The sequence below is a fragment of the Aquarana catesbeiana genome, linkage group LG04, assembly GCF_042186555.1.
Source record: "Aquarana catesbeiana isolate 2022-GZ linkage group LG04, ASM4218655v1, whole genome shotgun sequence".
Classification (NCBI taxonomy): Eukaryota; Metazoa; Chordata; class Amphibia; order Anura; family Ranidae; genus Aquarana; species Aquarana catesbeiana.
The window spans coordinates 678,580,707-678,589,071 of NC_133327.1; the positions used below are offsets into that span (position 1 = coordinate 678,580,707).

At 51.2% G+C, this 8,365-nt stretch overlaps 1 protein-coding gene across 6 annotated transcripts in view; it reads right to left on the minus strand.

Annotated features, from left to right (window-relative positions):
• The window catches only part of TMEM63B (transmembrane protein 63B), a 112,264-nt gene extending 104,529 nt beyond the window's left edge, over positions 1-7,735 (minus strand). For all 6 annotated transcript variants that reach the window (XR_012244034.1, XR_012244037.1, XR_012244036.1 and 3 more), the window contains exon 1: positions 7,608-7,735. The gene's annotated coding sequence lies outside the window, so the exon portion shown is untranslated. The remainder of the gene's footprint in view (positions 1-7,607) is intronic.
• Between the last annotated feature and the right edge of the window lie 630 nt (positions 7,736-8,365).

The window sequence follows — 8,365 nt, forward strand, 5'->3', positions numbered from 1 at the left end:
GAACTATACGGAAAAAGGGGAAATACCGCGCTCCTAACAAAGTAGGTGAAACTAAAAGTGAACATAAGGCAGCAACTAATATATGGAATACATACATATAACATCAAATAGGGGGGAAATAGCTGCGCTAAACAGTGAAACCACTAGTAATGAACCAGTGCTAAGTGAATAAATATATGAGTGTACATGAATATAAAAAATATTTATAAATGAAAGTGACAACACACAAAATGTTTAAATAAATAAAAAATCCAAAAGAACGTAATGTCAGAGTGTCAAAAGGTGAATGTGAAACTTAACGAAAAAAACAAATGTTAGACAAAGTCCAAATTATCAATTAAGATAATGTGATATAAACGTGCAATCTTCCATCACCATTGAGTGCTGATCACCGTGGGAAATGCGCGCTTACCGGAAGGCAAGCAAAGGACAGCTTGCGGCTAAACACCCAGCCAGGGCCTTGTCCTAAGGGATCCGGGATATACAGCTCAGAGGGCATCAAACCAGGACTCAATGCGGCCAATAAACCACTATTAAGGTGTTGTGGAGACTTTCGGATGTGTGGCAGATGTCACCCAGAAATAGAAAAAAGGGAACTTCCCATGGTGTAATACTGATACAAATGTTTTAATGTAAAGGATAAAAAATACACTTACAAACGAAGAGATAAAAATAGCATGAACAGCCAGCCGGCTGGCATGCGAACGCCCGTTCGCTCAAAAGATCAAACGCGATGACGTCAGCACGTCCTGTCCACCCGATGCGCGTTTCGACATAAGAGGACGTCCATCTTAGTGCCCCAGACGACGTCATCTTATGACGAAACGCGCGTCGGGTGGACAGGACGTCATGGCGTTTGATCTTCTGAGCGAACGGGCGTTCGCATGCTGGCCGGCTGTTCATGCTATTTTTCTCTCTTCATTTGTAAGTGTATTTTTTATCCTTTACATTAAAACATTTGTATCAGTATTACACCATGGGAAGTTCCCTTTTTTCTATTTCTGGGTGACATCTGCCACACATGAGAGTCTCCACAACACCTTAATAGTGGTTTATTGGCCGCATTGAGTCCTGGTTTGATGCCCTCTGAGCTGTATATCCCGGATCCCTTAGGACAAGGCCCTGGCTGGGTGTTTAGCCACAAGCTGTCCTTTGCTTGCCTTCCGGTAAGCGCGCATTTCCCACGGTGATCAGCACTCAATGGTGATGGAAGATTGCACATTTATATCACGTTATCTTAATTGATCATTTGGACTTTGTCTAACATTTATTTTTTTCTTTAGGTTTCACATTCACCTTTTGACACTCTGACATTACCTTCTTCTGGATTTTTTATTTATTTAAACATTTTGTGTGTTGTCACTTTCATTTTTAAATATTTTTTTTTACATTCATGTACACTCATATTTATTCACTTAGCACTGGTTCATGACTAGTGGTTTCACTGTTTAACGCAGCTATTTCTCCCCTATATGGAGGAACTATAACTCCCAGCAGGCCCTGTGATCCAGAAGCCCTTCAGGTGTGGAGGAACTATAACTCCCAGGATGCACTGCCATCCCAAAGCCCCTCAGGCATGAATGAACTATAATTCCCAGCATGCCCTATGATCCAGAAGCCCTGCAAGCATGGAGGAACTATAACTCCCAGCATGCCCCACCATCATGAAGCCCCCCTAGTAGTGACGAAAACCTTTCCCCTTTCAGGCATGGTAAAACTATAACTCCCAGCATGCACTGCCATCCTGAAGTCTTCCAGGCATAAAGAACTATAACTCCCAGCATTCCCCGTGATCCAGAAGCCCTGCAAGCATGAAGGAGCTATAACTCCCAGCATGCCCCGTGATCCAGAAGACCTGCAAGCTTGGAGGAACTATAACTCCCAGCATTCCCCGTGATCCAGAAGACCTGCAAGCTTGGAGGAACTATAACTCCCAGCATTCCCCATGATCCAGAAGACCTGCAAGCTTGGAGGAACTATAACTCCCAGCATTCCCCGTGATCCAGAAGACCTGCAAGCATGGAGGAACTACAACTCCCAGCATGCACTGTCATCCTGTAGACCTCCAGGCGGCGACAAACTGGAAGTCCCAGCCTGCCATGGCAAGCAGAAAAACCAACAGCAATGCATGATGGGACCTGAAACCGGTCACACCTGTGCGCCGCACTAACGTTGTTTTTTGGTGCGACAGCACAGGTTAGGCCCGCCCACTGCCCTAAACGTGGAAAAGTCGCCTATTAGGGGCATTTTGCAGCATTCCAGTTTGCCCGTTTTTCTTTTTTACCATGCATTTTGGCACCAGACACAACATGCGTTGGGGTGACATTAACAATTAATGGCACGGCAACGCACGTTTTTCCACACGCTCCAGGAACGCGCAGCTGTCAATGGAGCCTGAAAGTCTTAAGCTTGCCATACACTAAACATTCTGATTCTCCAATAATATGAGGAACTAAACCTAAACAACGCTTTGTTGCGATTTGTATCCAATCAGGGGCCCTTGTACTACATAGTGGATCTAAAGGAGATTGTACAATGTATGGTCGGTCCTATGCCGGGAAGACATGCTGAGACTTGTAGTACTTCAGAGACAAGGAGGAGGGCGATCTACAACAAGACATTGCTGGACTCCCAGGAACAGACACTGCAGTCACAGACCGAGACTGTGATCCGGCCCCCCCCCTGGACAGGCAGGGGGCCGCTGAGTGTCACTCGGAGAGGACGGCAGACACTGCCCTGCCCCCTCACATCACATCCATTATACAGGAGAGGACAAGGACAGGGACAAGGCTGCTGAGCCCCCCGGATAGGCAGACAGGAAATAAAGTGATACAAGTGGAATAAAAATAGATGGAAATCTGATACATCGGGAATTATAAAATGTAACAATTTACACAGAAATGTATCCAGAATAGAAGAGAGAAGGAATCTTTTATGAAAACAAGTAAGGTGGGACTTCCCCCACTTCACAGAGATTTCCTCTCACTTCCTGTTGTGTAACAGGGACAGGAAGTGAGGAAGAATCTCCCCTGGCAGGGGGCGTGGCCTTTCCTAACTCCCTCCAAAATGTTTTGTCTTTTGATTCACCCGAAACAGAATACAATTCCAAATACACACAAAACATAAACCGTCAGCTGATGGGAGATTTTATTGGACCTCAGAGCTCGCCCCCCCTCTCTGGGCCACAGAGCTGACACTCTGCACTGTAGAGGGGTCGTATACAAAGAAGACAGGCCCCTCCTCTTCTCTAGGCAACAGAGCCGACACTCCATATACTGTACAGGGGTCATATACAGAGGAGACAGGCACCTCCCTCTTTTTTTTGGGCTGCAGAGCTAACACTCCATACAATGTACAGGGGTCATATACAGGAGGAGACAGGCCCCTCCCCCTCTCTGGGGCACAGAGCTGACACTCTATACACAGCCCATATACAGAAGGGACAAACTTCTCCTTTAGGCAACAGAGTTCACACTCCATACACTGTACAGGGGCGATTATACACAGAAGACAGGCCCCTCCCCCCCCTGGGCCACAGAGCTGACACTCTATACAGGAGGGCATATACAGAGAAGACAGGCCCCTCCCCTCTCTGGACCACAGAGCTGACACTCTATACAGAGAAGGCAGGCCCCTCCCCTCTCTGGACCACAGAGCTGACACTCTATACAGAGAAGACAGGCCCCTCCCCTCTCTGGACCACAGAGCTGACACTCTATACAGGAGGGCATATACAGAGAAGACAGGCCCCTCCCCTCTCTGGACCACAGAGCTGACACTCTATACAGGGGGAATATAAAAAGAAGACAGGCCCCTCCCCTTTCTGGACCACAGAGCTGACACTCTATACACTGTACAGGGGTCATATACAGAGGAGACAGGCCCCTTCCCCTCTCTAGACCACAGAGCTGACACTCTATACACTGTACAAGGGTCATATACAGAGGAGACAGGCCCCTTCCCCTCTCTGGACCACAGAGCTGACACTCTATACACTGTACAGGGGTCATATACAGAGGAGACAGGTCCCTTCCCCTCTCTGGACCACAGAGCTGACACTCTATACACTGTACAAGGGTCATATACAGAGGAGACAGGCCCCTCCCCTCTCTGGACCACAGAGCTGACACTCCATACACTGTACAGGGGTCATATACAGAGGAGACAGGCCCCTCCCCTCTCTGGACCACAGAGCTGACACTCCATACACTGTACAGGGGTGATTAGACAGAAGACAGGCCCCTCCCCTCTCTGGGCCACAGAGCTGACACTCCATACACTGTACAGGGGTGATTAGACAGAAGACAGGCCCCTCCCCTCTCTCTGGACCACAGAGCTGACACTCCATACACTGTACAGGTGTGATTATACACAGAAGACAGGCCCCTCCCCTCTCTGGACCACAGAGCTGACACTCTATACACTGTACAGGGGTGATTATACAGAGGAGACAGGCCCCTCCCCTCTCTGGGCCACAGAGCTGACACTCTATACACTGTACAGGGGTCATATACAGAGGAGACAGGCCCCTTCCCCTCTCTGGACCACAGAGCTGACACTCTATACACTGTACAGGGGTCATATACAGAGGAGACAGGCCCCTTCCCCTCTCTGGACCACAGAGCTGACACTCCATACACTGTACAGGGGTCATATACAGAGGAGACAGGCACCTCCCTCTTTTTTTTGGGCTGCAGAGCTAACACTCCATACAATGTATAGGGGTCATATACAGGAGGAGACAGGCCCCTCCCCCTCTCTGGGGCACAGAGCTGACACTCTATACACAGCCCATATACAGAACGGACAAACTTCTCCTTTAGGCAACAGAGTTCACACTCCATACACTGTACAGGGGCGATTATACACAGAAGACAGGCCCCTCCCCCCCCTGGGCCACAGAGCTGACACTCTATACAGAGAAGGCAGGCCCCTCCCCTCTCTGGACCACAGAGCTGACACTCTATACAGAGAAGACAGGCCCCTCCCCTCTCTGGACCACAGAGCTGACACTCTATACAGGAAGGCATATACAGAGAAGACAGGCCCCTCCCCTCTCTGGACCACAGAGCTGACACTCTATACAGGGGGAATATAAAAGGAAGACAGGCCCCTCCCCTTTCTGGACCACAGAGCTGACACTCTATACACTGTACAAGGGTCATATACAGAGGAGACAGGCCCCTTCCCCTCTCTGGACCACAGGGCTGACACTCTATACACTGTACAGGGGTGATTATACAGAGGAGACAGGCCCCTTCCCCTCTCTGGACCACAGAGCTGACACTCCATACACTGTACAGGGGTCATATACAGAGGAGACAGGCCCCTCCCCTCTCTGGACCACAGAGCTGACACTCTATACACTGTACAGGGGTGATTAGACAGAAGACAGGCCCCTCCCCTCTCTGGGCCACAGAGCTGACACTCCATACACTGTACAGGGGTGATTAGACAGAAGACAGGCCCCTCCCCTCTCTGGGCCACAGAGCTGACACTCTATACACTGTACAAGGGTCATATACAGAGGAGACAGGCCCCTCCCCTCTCTGGACCACAGAGCTGACACTCTATACACTGTACAAGGGTCATATACAGAGGAGACAGGCCCCTCCCCTCTCTGGACCACAGAGCTGACACTCCATACACTGTACAAGGGTCATATACAGAGGAGACAGGCCCCTTCCCCTCTCTGGACCACAGAGCTGACACTCTATACACTGTACAGGGGTGATTATACAGAGGAGACAGGCCCCTCCCCTCTCTGGGCCACAGAGCTGACACTCTATACACTGTACAGGGGTCATATACAGAGGAGACAGGCCCCTTCCCCTCTCTGGACCACAGAGCTGACACTCTATACACTGTACAAGGGTCATATACAGAGGAGACAGGCCCCTTCCCCTCTCTGGACCACAGAGCTGACACTCTATACACTGTACAGGGGTCATATACAGAGGAGACAGGTCCCTTCCCCTCTCTGGACCACAGAGCTGACACTCTATACACTGTACAAGGGTCATATACAGAGGAGACAGGCCCCTCCCCTCTCAGGACCACAGAGCTGACACTCCATACACTGTACAGGGGTCATATACAGAGGAGACAGGCCCCTCCCCTCTCTGGACCACAGAGCTGACACTCCATACACTGTACAGGGGTGATTAGACAGAAGACAGGCCCCTCCCCTCTCTGGGCCACAGAGCTGACACTCCATACACTGTACAGGGGTGATTAGACAGAAGACAGGCCCCTCCCCTCTCTCTGGACCACAGAGCTGACACTCCATACACTGTACAGGTGTGATTATACACAGAAGACAGGCCCCTCCCCTCTCTGGACCACAGAGCTGACACTCTATACACTGTACAGGGGTGATTATACAGAGGAGACAGGCCCCTCCCCTCTCTGGGCCACAGAGCTGACACTCTATACACTGTACAGGGGTCATATACAGAGGAGACAGGCCCCTTCCCCTCTCTGGACCACAGAGCTGACACTCTATACACTGTACAGGGGTCATATACAGAGGAGACAGGCCCCTTCCCCTCTCTGGACCACAGAGCTGACACTCCATACACTGTACAGGGGTCATATACAGAGGAGACAGGCACCTCCCTCTTTTTTTTGGGCTGCAGAGCTAACACTCCATACAATGTATAGGGGTCATATACAGGAGGAGACAGGCCCCTCCCCCTCTCTGGGGCACAGAGCTGACACTCTATACACAGCCCATATACAGAAGGGACAAACTTCTCCTTTAGGCAACAGAGTTCACACTCCATACACTGTACAGGGGCGATTATACACAGAAGACAGGCCCCTCCCCCCCCTGGGCCACAGAGCTGACACTCTATACAGAGAAGGCAGGCCCCTCCCCTCTCTGGACCACAGAGCTGACACTCTATACAGAGAAGACAGGCCCCTCCCCTCTCTGGACCACAGAGCTGACACTCTATACAGGAAGGCATATACAGAGAAGACAGGCCCCTCCCCTCTCTGGACCACAGAGCTGACACTCTATACAGGGGGAATATAAAAAGAAGACAGGCCCCTCCCCTTTCTGGACCACAGAGCTGACACTCTATACACTGTACAAGGGTCATATACAGAGGAGACAGGCCCCTTCCCCTCTCTGGACCACAGAGCTGACACTCTATACACTGTACAGGGGTGATTATACAGAGGAGACAGGCCCCTTCCCCTCTCTGGACCACAGAGCTGACACTCCATACACTGTACAGGGGTCATATACAGAGGAGACAGGCCCCTCCCCTCTCTGGACCACAGAGCTGACACTCTATACACTGTACAGGGGTGATTAGACAGAAGACAGGCCCCTCCCCTCTCTGGGCCACAGAGCTGACACTCTATACACTGTACAAGGGTCATATACAGAGGAGACAGGCCCCTCCCCTCTCTCTGGACCACAGAGCTGACACTCCATACACTGTACAGGTGTGATTATACACAGAAGACAGGCCCCTCCCCCCTCTCTCTCTGGGCAGCAGAGCTGACACTCCAGGGATGACCCGGCTGTGTGTCCCCCTCCCCCAGTCACCCCGGTGTTATAGCAACAAAAAGGGGGATAGTCACCCCGGACTCACCCGCAGAGTGTGGCCCTCCTTGCCGGTTGTGGCCCCTCCGCCTCCCGCCGGTCCCGCACCTCGCAGCCCCGGGGAGAAACACAATGCAGCTGGGAGGCGGAGCAACTGACGTCACCGGACCGGCTCCTCCCCCCTCCCCACTGCGGCCCAGTACGCAGGGCGGGGACGCTCCGGCGGCTTGACGTCAGATCGCTGGGGCTCGCCTCCTTCCATCATTCAATAACTTTATTGACACGCGGACAGCCGCGTCAGGCTGACAGTACAGCCAGTGGGGAAGATCTCTGTTCCCATGGCTACTGGTTGACCTTACACTGACTCCCAGCACCTGAGTGGGCATAACAGACAATTATACCTACGGGGCCTTGTTGTCTGTTATAATTTTAAACACAATATAGGCCAACTCCCGCTCTTTGGGGGGGGGGGGGGGTAGATTAATATCCACAAAGTGTTTATGGTTGTCTAGGGAGACCTCACTTCCTGTCCAGGTGACAACAAGTGTTAGTAGGGGGAGGGAGGGGAGCAGTTGTCACCGAAGACACACACAGTGATAATAACACCAAAATAGTTTATAATTCCAACCCCAAACCTGTCGTCGCCCACGTATCACGTATGCACAGCGGATAAAGCCTAAACTGTAACGCCCGCAGGCCGCTCATATGCGTCACCGGGCAGGCCGATGTTTCTGTGCTGAGAGAGTGCGAGCTCCCAACACAGAGACCGAGCTGTCACAGACAGCTCTCCGCCCCCCACTAAGGCTC